This window comes from Schistocerca gregaria, chromosome 3 (genome assembly GCF_023897955.1).
Source record: "Schistocerca gregaria isolate iqSchGreg1 chromosome 3, iqSchGreg1.2, whole genome shotgun sequence".
In the NCBI taxonomy this organism is placed as follows: Eukaryota; Metazoa; Arthropoda; class Insecta; order Orthoptera; family Acrididae; genus Schistocerca; species Schistocerca gregaria.
The window spans coordinates 174,501,932-174,518,385 of record NC_064922.1 but is presented as its reverse complement, the minus strand read 5'-3'; the positions used below and the strand labels follow the sequence as shown (position 1 = coordinate 174,518,385).

The 16,454-nt window shown below is 46.8% G+C and overlaps 1 protein-coding gene across 1 annotated transcript in view; it reads left to right on the top strand.

The window, feature by feature from the left end:
• The window catches only part of LOC126353895 (serine/threonine-protein kinase SMG1-like), a 364,235-nt gene that overhangs the window by 45,434 nt on the left and 302,347 nt on the right, over positions 1 to 16,454 (top strand). The gene's annotated exons all lie outside the window — the stretch shown is intronic.

Here is a 16,454-nt window from a genome sequence, read left to right as displayed (position 1 = left end):
TACCCTTCTTGTATGCTGCCATAGTATTAAATTGAACTCTGAGGAGAATTGAGCTGTCACCTATGCAACCGACTTATGAGAGGGTGAGGCCAATGCTGGGTAACCCAGATGAGCATATGTTGGGAGGCAATTGTGAGATCAATAAAGAAACTTGGTGATGAGAAGTTTGACGTTGGGAACAAAGGCCAGGAGTTCATCTGCTGTCCCTTGATGCAAGTGTGAAGATGGGTTTGACTATCCCTGTACTTGACAGTCAGGAGACGCCCACGGTTGCAGTGTGCCCAGTGATCTAGACAGTCTTGACATTGGTGTGTCATGAAACAGCGAGGACAAAATGGGAGACCCCACTGCTTATGCAGACACAGTGTGATAGTTTGTGCAGAGGGCATTGACACATCCAAAAGTGACATAAAGACACAACTGCTGGGGAAAGGATGTATTAAGAATTCCATCCCCTTGGTGGCAGGTGAACAACTGCTACCTTGGGACAAGGCATAAGGCGTTCATTTGCAGCCTGCGTGATCTTGAAAGAGTCTGCAATTTTCAAAGTATCGTCCAAGGAAAAATTGTCCAGCTTCAGGTCTGCAATGTGTAGTTCTACATCGACGGTCAGTTGACTACCATGTGTCGAATCGAGGAAACCGCATGCAAGATTTTGCAAGAAGGGTTTGCACAAGTGAAATCACTATGTCGACTCAGTCTTTGAAATTTGACACCCATGAGCGATATAAATAACTCGGTTTGTTGTGGTATTAACGGAACGCAACGTGTGATGCGACCAAATAGAATTATTGCAATTTTAGTGCGACACAAACTAACACATCTCCCTGAATGTCACTGCAACTGGATTTGAGAGAGGAACCAACTTCTTTCTTAAGAAAAATGTCTCCAGGGAGGCCGAAGAATGGAAAAGCGACAATCAGTGAGCATCTTCAGAAACCCGAAAAGTGACAAAGTGCTGTTTCAGCCACTGCAATTACTTGTCCCAATCTTCTTTGGTGTTATTAAATGGCAGAAATGTGGGTTGGCAGGACTCCTTCTGGTGAGCGATCACACCCTGGATGGTTTGTGTACACTGTACTGGCAAGCATTCTAACAAAAGCTGAATTTTTTTGACGTAATAAGTTGGTTTGCTACTGCAAATGCTGTTGTAATTGCCACTGCAGGAGCAGCTGTTGCTGTTCCTGTTCCACTTTCATAAGTTGCATGAGTTTTGTGTCCATAAGATACAGTTGACATTTTTCTTCATAGCCAATTCCAGTAATCAGAATCGGACATCACTAGAAGACACTGGCCAGCCAGCCAAAGGTGTCAATTGTGAGTCACTGATAACTGCGGAAAGACAATAACAGTAATGGGCAGACAACGAAGACAAAACAGCAGACTGAAAAGTCAGGAAAATGAACCAGATCAAGAGCTTAGACGTAGCAATATCAGGAACCAAATGACAAGTACAATGAACAGTACAAGAGTACAGTTGGACTACAGCTGAGCTGCGGGCCCCTGCACTGCTAACTTTATAATTTGGCCATGAGCACCAATGGGCTACTGCGGGAGGGAGTGCTGAGGCAGCAACAGCAGCACTCGCAAATTATAGGAGTGCTGTCCGGTGACTGTTGTGTGGATCGATGCCTTCCGGTGCGCTTTTCAGGCTTGTCGAGGTGGGTACTGTAGTTTCCACTCTCAGTTGTGATGACACTGCTTAGTAGCTCAGGCTGACAGGAGTGAAGATAGGTGTAAGGTGTGTGATAATTCAGACTCTGAGAGGGTTGTAAGTTGTATGTGGCACACTTAAAGCAGGGAAAAATCATGAATCACCTTAATGTGTTTTCTTTTGTGTCCATCAGTTAACTTTTTCGCTGCACACAGAATGCAGAATTTTTAGAAATTCAATTAGTCGGAGGTTGTTTCATATGACGCAATTTGACAAAATTCTGGATACATTTCATGCAGTTTCTCCATGTTCCTCTGCATGTTCTTACACACAAATATATAAATAGTTGTCCTCTAACACAGTTGGAGGTGGTCGGTGTGCAAATTTGAATGATCAGATGTGTCCACCATTTGCATTATTTACCCGCTAACATGCAGGGAAGTATGGTACCCTGAGTTGCAGAACCTGATGCAGCCATCCCCATAACTTTCTTCTTCTTAGGGATTTTAATGTGCTTCATCCTTTGTTTGGGAGTTCCAGATGATATAGTATGGTCTCCTCAGTGAAGAGTTGCTTGGTTTTTTATCTCAGTGCTGGATTCCCTATCCGTTTCAGCACAGCTCATTGCCCCTTCTCAGCATTGGTCTTACACTTTAATTGTACAGCTTAGTCACTTTACTACAAAAGGGTGTACCTAACGATCTCTGCAACAGTGAGTATTTCACAGTAGTCTTGTCACTCGCATTCCAGCCTGTCAAAACCAATTGGCCTGTTAAGCATACCAGAGGACAAACTATCAGTCCTACACTCTTAACTTTACTTTAGCTGTCTCTGAATCATGTATTGACATTCTTCAAGATGTAACGACTGAAATTATGAGAGTTAGTGGCGTAGTGATCCCATTTTCCAAGGACCCTCACCACCAAAGGCTGACGACATGGTGGACAGAGGAAATTAGTGACAGTCAGAGACTGACAGTGAGCTTTTAAATAATATGAGTGACACTTGTCAATGATCAGTCATTTAATCTTCAAATAAGCTGCATGCAAGGGTTCTTTTATAGTCAAACATCTTAAGACTGAGTATAGGGAGCTGTACGTGTATCACTGTCCACGGATTACTTGACCACCCATGGCCAAACGATACACCCAACCTTCAGCTTCATAATGTTATTCGCACCATTCCATGTGTCCTCACAGAACATTTTGCAACTGCTTCTTACTCTCTCGCTTTCCAAGCATGTAAACAGTGGATGGATAATACCTTCCCATCCTTTCTCATACACTGCTCAGAGCTAAATAACAAGCAATTCTATAATTGGAACAGCTTCATGATGTCGATTCACCCCACAACACAGCCTGAGGCCGAGATTTTATCTGTAACTAAATGATCCAACATCTGAATATGAATGTGGATCAGAGAAAATTACAGTCGCAGAGATTTTTTTATCGTGTCAAGCTGTGAGATGAATTTCCCTAACACTGCCAGAATGGCATCATTCTCCCCCATTGAGAGCTGCTGACCAATTAAGTTTTACCTGTGTGCCAACAAAATTATTCGAGATAATGGTGACCAGGTGATTGTGCTGGTCTTAACTATTGACTTAAAGGACGTTTTATCCATCTACTATTGTGATTTCCAGGTGGATTAGTCCAAAACTGACTGCATGGTCAGATTAGAATTGTTTTTCTCATACTGTGTTGGGTGGAATACTGGTGTTCCATAGGATGTCAATACATACTCCATGAAAAACTGTTGATGACGTGGTGATCTTTTTCCGACATTATGATTATTTTAATTATTTTTTTATAAATTTTATGAAGATTTGTGTGTTATGGGCTATGATTTAAATGGGAGTAATCACTGAGTAAAATAAGTTATTCTCATTTTTTAAAATTTTATGGGCCCTCAAAATAAAGAAGGTGGTCTGTCGGAGTACGAAGATTCTCAGTGTTCTGTCAGGGGAAGGTTGCCCCCCTCCCCCTCCCCCGCCTCCCATCTGTGTCAACTGCGGAGAGCACTATTTGCCTTGCTTGCCAAATTGCAGGATTCTCCAGAAAGAAAGGAAAATCATGGAGTAAAAGACCCTGTACCAACTGACCTACACTGACGCTAAGAGAGAATTTGAATGCCTGCATCCTGTGCGTATGGCATCGTCTTACACCACCACTACAACAGTTCTGGCACCACCAGCTCCACCAACCCAAGTCACCTCTCAGTTGGAAGACTACACCTGCCCCCTTGATGGTGGGTGGCATTTCCCTCCCTGTTGATCCACCGCCAAGTACTTCGGGAGAACCCCCCCCCCCCCCCCCCCCCCAACCATTGAGGACATCCTTCCCCTCTTCTAAACCAGAGAAGCGTAAGTCTTCTTCGGATTTTATTGCTAGGAATGGGTCCCTTGGGTCACTCCCTTCCCAGGTTTCTGCTAGTGGGAACGATGACACCTACCAGTGTCTGAAGAGCCCAGAAGCAGCTGGTCCTCTGTCCCAGGAACTGAGCCAGTGGAGTCCCAGCCAGGGAAACCCAAGGAGCGGTGAGAGAAATCTGTAAAGGAAATCCCCTAAGACAAAGGAAATTGCGGTGGCACCCACACCACCGCTACCTACAAACTCTGCGTTTGAGGATGGGGTGGAGATTTTGGCGTCTGCTGTGGGCTTAGATCTCACCAGACCCTCAGACACAATGGATATAGACTGATCAGGCAATAAGTTAGTGGCAGCAGGTGACTCTGAGGTGTAAACTGCCTCATTGAATGTTCCATGCCTTCCCAGTCTCACGATGTCATCCTCCAGTGGAATTGCGGCAGTTTTTTCCACTACCTGGCTGAGCTACGGCAGCTGTTAAGCTTTAGACCTGCTATCTGTATTGCCCTCCAGGAAACCTGGTTCCCAGCAATGTGGACCCCAGCCCTCCAGGCTATAAGGAATACTACAGGAACCGTAGCGGCTATAGAGTGTAAGGTGGGGTTTGCGTTGTCTTAAACTCAGTCTGTAGTGAACCTGTGCCCCTTCAAATCCCTGTGGAAGCTGTGGCTGTCAGAATAAGGAAGACGCAGGAAATAACTGTCTGCAATGTCTATCTTCCTCCAGATGGTGCAGTACCTGTGAAAGTGTTAGCTGTGCTGATTGATCAACTCCCTAAACTTTTCCTACTTTTGGGAGATTTTTATGCCCATAACCCCTTGTGGGGTGGCACCATGCTTATTGGCACAGGCAGAGACGTTGAAACTTTGTCTCAATTCGACCTCTGTCTCCTAAACAGTGGGGCTGCCACACATTTCAGTGTGGCTCATGGTAGTTACTCGGCCATTGATTCATCAGTTTGCAGTCCAGGACTTCTCCCATATATCCACTGGAGAACACATGATGATTTGTGTGGTAGTTACCACTCCCCCATCTTTCTGTCACTGCCCCAGCATCAGGCCCATGGACTCCTGCCCAGATGGGCTTTAAACAAGGTACACTGGGAAACTTTCACCTCTGCTGTCACTGTTGATTCTCCCCCCACATGGTAACATATATGCGGTGGTTGAGCAGGTGGCAACAGTTGTTTCTGTGGCAGAAAACGTGATCCATCACTCTTTAGGGTGCCCGAAGTGAAGGGTAATTCCTTGGTGGTTGCCGGAAGTTGCTGACACAATTAAAGAGGGTCGGCGAGCTCTACAGTGGCACTCTTCCATGGAGCACCTCATAGACTTTAAATGGCCTCGTGTCCACGTTCGACAACTTATCAAATGATGGAAGCGGGAGTGTTGGGAGAGATACGTCTCGACCATTGAATGCCATACATTACTTTCACAAGTCTGGACAGAGATGGAAACATCCTTTTGGGTACCAGGCCCCAACAGGTGTCCCCAGTGTTACCCCAAATGGCAATGATGCAAACGCGATTGCCGAGCACTTTGCTCTTGCCTCTGCATTGGAGAATTACCCCCCCCCCCCCCCCCATCCTTTCGCACATTCAAATGGTGGCAGGAAGGGAATCTTCTCATTCACTACATGCTGCAGTGAATCCTGTAACGCCCCACTTACATAGTGGGAGCTCCTCAGTATCCTTGCACATTGCCCCGACACAGCTCCTGGGCCTGATTGGATCCACAGCCAGTTGATTAAACATCTCTCATCTGACTGCAAGTGACATCTCCTTGTCATCTTCAACCAGGTCTGGTGCGATGGTGTCTTTCCTTCGCAATGGCAGGAGAGCACCATCATTCCGGTGCTCAAACCCTGTAAAAACCCGCATCAGCCCCACCAATGTTCTTTGTAAGCTGCTGGAATGTATGGTATGTCGGCATTTGGGTTGGGTCCTGGAGACACGTGGCCTGCTGGTTCCGTGTCAGGGTCGCTTCTGCAAGGGTCGCTCTAATCTTGTGTCCATCAAGTCTGCCATCAGAACAGCCTTTTCCAGACGGCAACACCTGGTTGCCGTCTTTTTTTATGTACTTTCAGCATATGACATGACCTGGCGACATCGTATCCTTGTCACATTGTGTGAGTGGGGTCTCCGGGTCCCGCTCCCGATTTTTATCCAAAACTGTCTGTCACTCCATACTTTACGTGTCCAAGTTGGAGCCTCCCATAGTTCCATCCATATCCAGGAGAATGGAGTCCCACAGGGCTCTGTATTAAGTGTCTCTCTATTTTTAGTGGCCATTAATGGTCTAACAGCAGCTGTCAGGCCCTCCGTCTCACCTTCTCTGTATGCAGACGACTTCTGCATTTCGTACTGGTGTTGCTGAGTGGCACCTACAGGGAGCCATCCACAAGGCGCAGTCATGGGCTCTAGCCCACGGCTTTCAGTTTTCTGCCGCAAAGTTGTGTGTCATGCACTTCTGTCAGCATCATTCCGTTGATCCGGTACCAGAACTTTACCTTAATGACGATCCACTCACTGTAGTGGAGACATTCCACTTCTTAGGATTGGTTTTTGACGCTCGATTGACTTGGCTCCTTCATCTTCGTCAGCTTAAGCAGAAGTGCTGGCAGCATCCCAATGCGCTCTGTTGCCTGAGCAACACAAATTGGGTTGCGAATGGCTCTATGCTGCTGCGGCTGTACAGAGCTCTTGTCCAATCCCAAATTGACTATGGGATTGTGGTTTATGGTTTGGCAGTGCCTTCAGCATTGCATTTACTTGACCCTGTGCACCACTGCGGGGTTCGACTAGTGACAAGAGGTTTTAGGATAAGTGACTAGCGTACCAGTGGAGGCTGGTGTCCACCCATTGCAGATCAGACATGCGCAACTGCTCTCCAGTTATGCAGCACACATTCGTAGTTCCCCTGAGCATATGAATTACAGTCTCCTTTTCCCAGCCGCGGCAGTCCATCTCCCGCATCGGCAGCCTAGTTTGGGGTTAACGAGTGCGGTTTGCATGGGGTCCCTTCTTCTGAACTGGAGTCCTTCGTTTTACCAACTCTACTTGCGGTCCATTATAATTTTAATTAATATTTGTGTTTTTACTGGTTGCTGGTGAGGAGGAAATTTAGTTATTAGTATTTTATTAATTATCTCATTCATACGCAGCCATATCACAGTCTCTCAAGAAAGTTATAATTAAGCTTTACTTGTTTAATCAGAATCGGACAATAACGCTCCTTGTCCGCAGTCTTGATTATTCGAAGCGATCTGCAATCCTGTGTAAATAAAATGTCTTGATTTTCTTGCGTTACGTAGTCAGTCGGGAAACCTCACATCAAGCGGAAAGTGTGCTTTGATAGAGTTTAATTATCCGATGATATAATGGAGCTCTTGGATCTAATAATTGCAGGTTCATTTCCAATTCATCGGAAGTTCCTTTCTGATTATCAACAAAACTACACATCCATGCAAATTTCCATTTAGAGAATACATATATAGTAAAATTCCTTACAGACCTTTTATGTAAATGCTCAGTATATATTCTCTTGATTAGTATACAATATATTTCCAATCTATTTCTTCCAGTAATATCGATAGCAAAATTACAATTATTCAATCCGGCTGTTCGGCACAGAGAAAATCCTAGACGTCCTCTCAACACGCACCAGAGAGAATATTACAAAGAGTAATTATGCGCTCATGGAATAGTAATAGTACTGTACTACTTTTCGCATCGATTCTGTGAGTATGTAGATGGTCAATTAGGAAACGTAATTCACTCATAGAATTGTGGAGGGATAATTAGTAGAATATAAAGAGATATTACACCATTCACGTATGCCTCCATGGTGTACGCCTCGGCTGCAGCTTCATCTGTACCTTTCATGTGGCCCTAAGGACTCCATTAACCCTGCGGCTCTCCTCTGTCATTTCCTCTTGATTCTTGACGTTCCGGAGCTCTGAAGGGGTTTACACTGACGGCTCGATGGCTGATAGTCGCGTTGGCTTTGCCTACATTCACAGCTGCCATATTGAACAGCATTCATTACCCGATGGTTGCATTGTATTCAATGCACAGGTGGTGGCCATTTCTCGTGCACTTCAGTATCTCTGTTCATGCGCTCGCGAGTGTCTTCTTTTATGTACTGACTCCTTGAGCAGCCTGAAAACTATCGACCTGTGCTACCCTCGTCATCCTTTGGTAGTGTCCATCCAGGAGCCTAGAATTCAGTGGTGTTCGTTGGACCCCTGGTCACATCGGAATCCCAGGAAATGAAGTTGCCGACTGGCTGGCCAAACAGGCGTCATGGAAACCACTTCTGGCTATGGGCATACCCCCCAACTGACCCATTCGTTACTTTGCTGCAAGCTTTTTCAGTCACAACAAACAGCGAGCCATTAAGGGGACCGCAAATGTCTGGAAGTCTTCTATGAGAGTATCTCGCAGAGACTCTGTGGCTCTCTGCAGGCTCCGCATTGGCCATGCGTGGGTGACCCACGGCTACATCCTGCGCTGTGAAGACCCACCTCTGTGTCGGTGTGGTGCCCCATTGACAGTGGCCTATATTCTTCTGCTGTGTCCTTCTTTGGCTTCCCTGCGACTTCATCTTCGGTTGCCGGACTCGTTACGTTCGTCTTCGGTTGCCGGACTCGTTACGTTCGTCTTCGGTTGCCGGACTCGTTACGTTCGTCTTCGGTTGCCGGACTCGTTACGTTCGTCTTCGGTTGCCGGACTCGTTACGTTCGTCTTCGGTTGCCGGACTCGTTACGTTCGTCTTCGGTTGCCGGACTCGTTACGTTCGTCTTCGGTTGCCGGACTCGTTACGTTCGTCTTCGGTTGCCGGACTCGTTACGTTCGTCTTCGGTTGCCGGACTCGTTACGTTCGTCTTCGGTTGCCGGACTCGTTACGTTCGTCTTCGGTTGCCGGACTCGTTACGTTCGTCTTCGGTTGCCGGACTCGTTACGTTCGTCTTCGGTTGCCGGACTCGTTACGTTCGTCTTCGGTTGCCGGACTCGTTACGTTCGTCTTCGGTTGCCGGACTCGTTACGTTCGTCTTCGGTTGCCGGACTCGTTACGTTCGTCTTCGGTTGCCGGACTCGTTACGTTCGTCTTCGGTTGCCGGACTCGTTACGTTCGTCTTCGGTTGCCGGACTCGTTACGTTCGTCTTCGGTTGCCGGACTCGTTACGTTCGTCTTCGGTTGCCGGACTCGTTACGTTCGTCTTCGGTTGCCGGACTCGTTACGTTCGTCTTCGGTTGCCGGACTCGTTACGTTCGTCTTCGGTTGCCGGACTCGTTACGTTCGTCTTCGGTTGCCGGACTCGTTACGTTCGTCTTCGGTTGCCGGACTCGTTACGTTCGTCTTCGGTTGCCGGACTCGTTACGTTCGTCTTCGGTTGCCGGACTCGTTACGTTCGTCTTCGGTTGCCGGACTCGTTACGTTCGTCTTCGGTTGCCGGACTCGTTACGTTCGTCTTCGGTTGCCGGACTCGTTACGTTCGTCTTCGGTTGCCGGACTCGTTACGTTCGTCTTCGGTTGCCGGACTCGTTACGTTCGTCTTCGGTTGCCGGACTCGTTACGTTCGTCTTCGGTTGCCGGACTCGTTACGTTCGTCTTCGGTTGCCGGACTCGTTACGTTCGTCTTCGGTTGCCGGACTCGTTACGTTCGTCTTCGGTTGCCGGACTCGTTACGTTCGTCTTCGGTTGCCGGACTCGTTACGTTCGTCTTCGGTTGCCGGACTCGTTACGTTCGTCTTCGGTTGCCGGACTCGTTACGTTCGTCTTCGGTTGCCGGACTCGTTACGTTCGTCTTCGGTTGCCGGACTCGTTACGTTCGTCTTCGGTTGCCGGACTCGTTACGTTCGTCTTCGGTTGCCGGACTCGTTACGTTCGTCTTCGGTTGCCGGACTCGTTACGTTCGTCTTCGGTTGCCGGACTCGTTACGTTCGTCTTCGGTTGCCGGACTCGTTACGTTCGTCTTCGGTTGCCGGACTCGTTACGTTCGTCTTCGGTTGCCGGACTCGTTACGTTCGTCTTCGGTTGCCGGACTCGTTACGTTCGTCTTCGGTTGCCGGACTCGTTACGTTCGTCTTCGGTTGCCGGACTCGTTACGTTCGTCTTCGGTTGCCGGACTCGTTACGTTCGTCTTCGGTTGCCGGACTCGTTACGTTCGTCTTCGGTTGCCGGACTCGTTACGTTCGTCTTCGGTTGCCGGACTCGTTACGTTCGTCTTCGGTTGCCGGACTCGTTACGTTCGTCTTCGGTTGCCGGACTCGTTACGTTCGTCTTCGGTTGCCGGACTCGTTACGTTCGTCTTCGGTTGCCGGACTCGTTACGTTCGTCTTCGGTTGCCGGACTCGTTACGTTCGTCTTCGGTTGCCGGACTCGTTACGTTCGTCTTCGGTTGCCGGACTCGTTACGTTCGTCTTCGGTTGCCGGACTCGTTACGTTCGTCTTCGGTTGCCGGACTCGTTACGTTCGTCTTCGGTTGCCGGACTCGTTACGTTCGTCTTCGGTTGCCGGACTCGTTACGTTCGTCTTCGGTTGCCGGACTCGTTACGTTCGTCTTCGGTTGCCGGACTCGTTACGTTCGTCTTCGGTTGCCGGACTCGTTACGTTCGTCTTCGGTTGCCGGACTCGTTACGTTCGTCTTCGGTTGCCGGACTCGTTACGTTCGTCTTCGGTTGCCGGACTCGTTACGTTCGTCTTCGGTTGCCGGACTCGTTACGTTCGTCTTCGGTTGCCGGACTCGTTACGTTCGTCTTCGGTTGCCGGACTCGTTACGTTCGTCTTCGGTTGCCGGACTCGTTACGTTCGTCTTCGGTTGCCGGACTCGTTACGTTCGTCTTCGGTTGCCGGACTCGTTACGTTCGTCTTCGGTTGCCGGACTCGTTACGTTCGTCTTCGGTTGCCGGACTCGTTACGTTCGTCTTCGGTTGCCGGACTCGTTACGTTCGTCTTCGGTTGCCGGACTCTTTACGTTCGTCTTCGGTTGCCGGACTCGTTACGTTCGTCTTCGGTTGCCGGACTCGTTACGTTCGTCTTCGGTTGCCGGACTCGTTACGTTCGTCTTCGGTTGCCGGACTCGTTACGTTCGTCTTCGGTTGCCGGACTCGTTACGTTCGTCTTCGGTTGCCGGACTCGTTACGTTCGTCTTCGGTTGCCGGACTCGTTACGTTCGTCTTCGGTTGCCGGACTCGTTACGTTCGTCTTCGGTTGCCGGACTCGTTACGTTCGTCTTCGGTTGCCGGACTCGTTACGTTCGTCTTCGGTTGCCGGACTCGTTACGTTCGTCTTCGGTTGCCGGACCCGTTACGTTCGTCTTCGGTTGCCGGACCCGTTACGTTCGTCTTCGGTTGCCGGACCCGTTACGTTCGTCTTCGGTTGCCGGACCCGTTACGTTCGTCTTCGGTTGCCGGACCCGTTACGTTCGTCTCCGGTTGCCGGACCCGTTACAATTGATTTTAGCAGACAATGCCTCATCGGCTGATTCGGTTTTACGTTTGATCCATGAGGTTGGGTTTTATCATTTGATCTGAGTTTTAGTGCCTGTCCTTTGTCCCTCTGTGTCCTCTACCCTAGTCCTTTTAGGGTGAGGGTTTTAATGTGTTACAGGGTGGCTGGCGTTTCCTTTTTATTTTCGTGGTTAGCCAGCTACTGTACTCTGCTTACTTGTTTTACTGTCTTCTGTTTCTTGCATCTCTCTGTTGTTCTCTTTTGTTCCTTTTAGTGTTCGTTGCCTTTCATCCGTTCTTGTGGTTTTTCCTTTCTTTTTGTTTTGTGTTATATGTCTGTTCATATTTTATTCTCACACTTGCTGCATTGCTTTATTAGGAACAAGGGACCGATGACCTCTTAGACATCTTGGGCAGGTCTACAACCTTGGCTTTTATTTCTTCTGCTCTGAATTACAAGTCATCCATCTTTGTCATCACAGCACGATCTACCCAGGTCGAGGACCTTTTCTAGGAATGAAACACTCCGAAGTAATTTTACAATCCCACTTTCCCGGCCTACTTTTCAATAATAAGGAGAGTAAGGAAAGGTCAGGGCAAGTGTTATTTGACTCAATCAGTCATTTCAGTTCTTCTGTAAAAGTATGGGAAGCCGTCCAGAGGGTTTCTGGTAAACATAGCTGTTTACCAACAGCAGCAGTGCTGAAACAGGAGTGCCTCCAAACAACACTCTGAGATATTGCTCAGACGCTGGCCGAACATTATGCACGAACTACTGCCAATTCATGCCAGGATCTGGCGTTCCATCGCTACCGTGTGACTATAGAGAGGGAAAAGTTGGACTTCAGGTCCAATAGTTCTGAGGCCTACAACTCCCCTTTCTCCATGTGGGAGCTTGAATCAGCACTGACTGAGATCTGTGACACTGCACCCAGTCGTGACCAAATCTGGTGCTGCATTTTTCAGCATTTGCCAGCGGCATCAAAGGAAATCCTGCTCGAATGTTTTAATCTGATATGGCAGACAGGCAACTTTCCCAATTTGCAAAGGGAGACAATTCTGATCCCTCTCCTCAAACCAGGAAAGGATTGCACATGTCCCAGTAGTTATCAGAGTATCGCCTTCATGAGCTTTGTAGGAAATGCCCTCGAGTGAATGGTTAACGTTCATCTGGTCTGGCTGTTAGAGATCGGGCAACTCCTTAGCCACTTGCAGTGTCGATACTGAAGAATTTGGTCCACTGTCAACTCTGATCCTCCTAGAGGTAGCTATGCAGCAGGCTTTCCTCTGTAAGCATCACTGTGTCAGAATATTCTTCAATATAAGTAAGACATATGATACTACTTCCTGTTCAACTGCATCAGTGGGTCTTTCGTGGCCACCTCCCCACCTTCATACGGTCTTTCCTGTCTCACCGGTTTTCTAGGACCCGAGTTGGTAACACGCTGTCTGATCGATTTGAACAGGAGAATGGTGTTCCTCAGGTCAGTGTTTTAAGTGTTATCCCCTTTGCCATAGCCAACATCAATACCACATCTGTGGTAAGGAGTCCTGTACAGTGCTCGTCATTTGTAGACAGATTTTGCTCTCTTGTGTGTGTGTGTGTGTGTGTGTGTGTGTGTGTGTGTGTGTGTGTGTGTGTGTGTGTGTGTGTCATTTTAATCATTCTTGTCATCTTTTTAATTTGCCTGCCTTTGAATATGGGGGACACCATCCTACATTTTAGAGAGACAGTGCAGTTCCTGGGTCTCATTTTTGACTTCCAATTGCTGTGGTTACCACACTTGCAAGACCTGAAAGCACTGAACACCATAAAGTGCCGTAGCCACAGGTCTCGGTGGGTGGACAGGGCGCATCTCCATCAGTTTTATCTGGCAGTTTTGCATTTGCAACTGGACTATGGTTGCACAGTGTATGGGTCAGTGAGGCCCTCTTACTTGTGGGTAATTGACACTGTCTATCGTGAGGGGATTCAGCTGGCCACGGTTGCTTATCAGACCAGTCCCATACCTAGCATCTGTGCTGAGGCGGGGGAACCGCTAATTAGCATCTGGTGCAAACTCCTCATGATCCGTCAGGTGTGTAAGTTCCTTGCAACTCCAACTTCACCTGCACATTGTACTGTTGCTTGTCCACCTCTGGAACTCCTTTTTACCAACCGTCCACGAACCATGATGCCATTTGGGGCATATTGTGATCCTCTGGTATTTCAGTTTGCTATCTTCCTGCAAGCTATCATCTTGCTGTTCAGGTACAAAGTCATGTGTTGATGGGAAGACAAGTGGGTGGCAGTGACCGATAACAAGCTCCGTGTCGTCAACCCCACAACTTTGCCGTGGGGTAATTCCTTCCAGCCACGTTGGCAGGATGAGGTCCTTCTTGGTCGTCTTTGCATAGGCCACAGCCCTAAGACACATGGATTCTTACTCTGGTGAGAGGACTCTCAGATGTGTGGTGCTTGTTGCGTACAGATAAGTGTGCCTCATTTTATTGGACTGCATTTTATTTGCCGACCAGTGGACTGTGGCAGATTTGCCATCTATTTTGTGTAATGTGGTTAGGGTTCTAAAGTTTCGTAAATTGTCCAATGTTTTTAACAAGATTTTACAGAGATGTTCTTAATGCGTCAAGGGTGTCTGACTCACCCTAGTTTTTTGTAAGTAGTCAGCCAGTCACATTTCCCTGTGCTTTTCTTTTAGTTCTTCTGTGTTTACACACACACACACACACACACACACACACACACAAAATTTCAATAATAAACTGCCCTGACTGCCCCACACGTCTGCTGAAATTAATGTGCAGCTGAAACTGAATGCACTGAAATTTAAGTCATTCCTCTTGGTGTGAGGATAACTTCATTGTATTATTCTTTTATAGGGCACTAGTTTTAGCAGGATTGGACTATTGATGCCAGGTATACGGTTCAGTGGCACCCCTCAGCATTGTGACTAGTATATCCGTTTCACCACTGTGGCATAATGCTGACCACCAGGGTTTCTGAATGAGTTGAGTAAATTCTTGTAGTGTAGTCTGGGCTCTCACACTTGCAGTTTCGGCATCGCCAACTTCTATTCAATTATTTCTCCATTGTCCACCAATTTCCTAACCACTCCTGCTCTGACTCTTTACCATCTCCAGGAGTTCTGACCCCTAATACTTGGCCTAAGGCAAGACACCAAATTGTAATTATGCAGGAGGTCCTTTGTAGAGGTCTTTATTCCCCCCCCCCCCCCCCCCCCAGCTGAGTGCATCCACGGAATTGTGTCATGCACCACTGCCTGGTGTTTACTTAGGCTGTAGGTTTGGCTGGATCTAATCCAAGGCCCTAAAACTTCAATTCCGCCTATTGTTCATCTGTGTGACTTTCTGTTATCTGTGGGCGCCAGGGATCCAAAAATTTATCTAAAGATACTGAAATATAACAACCAAATAATAAATTATTGACAATATAATGTAAATGGATAGATAAAAAATCTACTCACCACGCGACAGCAGGGGAACACACACTCGCAAAAGGATTTAACGTTTTCAAGCTTTTGGAGCCACTGGCTTCTCCATCTGGCAGAAGAGTTGAAAGGGGAATAAGGGGGATGGAGGAAAAGGACTGGAAAGGTTTAGGGAAAGGGGTACAGTACAGTACTCACAACTGCAGGTCAGGGGAGACTTACCGGCTGGGATGAGAAGGAAAGACTGATTGTTGGGGAGTAACTGGACAAGATTTGAAAACCTGAGAGCTTAAAGATAGAAGACGGGGTAATATGCAAGACAGATACAACTACTAAAATGCCGTGCACAAGTTAATAAGACTGAAAAGATAAGTGCATTATATGTTACAGAGTTGGGAGGGGCGGCAGCGAAAAATAGACATTTCAGAAAATTAAAGACGAAGAAAACTAAAATGGAGTGAAGAAAGGAGTAGTTACAGTGAATAAGTGCTGAGATGGAAGGAATGAACGTAAATTAAGGCCAGGTGGGTGGCAAGAACCAAGGACGTGTTGTAGTGATATTCCCACATGCGGAGTTCTGAGGATGTGGTGTTTGGGGAAGAATCCAAATTGTGAAAAAGGCACTGAGGTCATGACTGTTATGTTGTGGAGCACTACAACAGGTACAGTTCCCAATAAACAAGAAAAATATAAGTAATGAGAGGAACTATGCATAACAAAGCTTTCAGTCTCAAAAAATTTTCATGTTTTATTAAATCACATGTTGCGTACTGGACCCTGTTGTGGGGTCCAGTGTTAGGTGCAAATTGTTTAATACATTATTTACATATGGTCTTTAGCAATGTGATGTGAAACATATGTTCCTGTTGCGAGATAACTAGATGTTAAATTTTGAAATTTGTGAGGCATAAAATGGAAAATACAATAGAAAGTGGTGAAAAACTTACCAGAAGATCCAGAAGGAATATTTATGACACTGTAATGTGATCAAACTTTGATTTAACTATTTTAGAATTACACATCACCCAAAATAAACTCATTATTTGTATACCTCAAAACGTTTCACAGATACAGCATGATATGTGACTGCTAAAGATATTTATTACATAGTATCAGATATCAAAATTGCAAAATAGACAGACATGTGTAAGATGATAAATGTAAGACAAGTCTTTATAACTACTGCAATAACTATGGCTAGCAAGATCTGCCCATTCATTTCACATCAATTCAGGCTTTTTGATTTTATGGTGGTATATTTCCATTAGCTCCAACAGACCTAGAATCTTAAGATTGAATTCAGTGCGAAGGAATACCAAATTGTTTACTATCTTATTGATCACATATTTAGTTTAGAGAATGTGCTGTGTGAGGTCTCATTTTTTGAAGCGGTTAAGTCTGTATTTGTGCCAGATGTACTTAGAGTCAAGAGTCTGCTTCAATTTACTTACAAATTTACTCAGGTTACATTCATTGATTCAAGCTTTAGTAGGACATTCTTGAACCCATTAACTGTGCTTTACTTGTTGCCC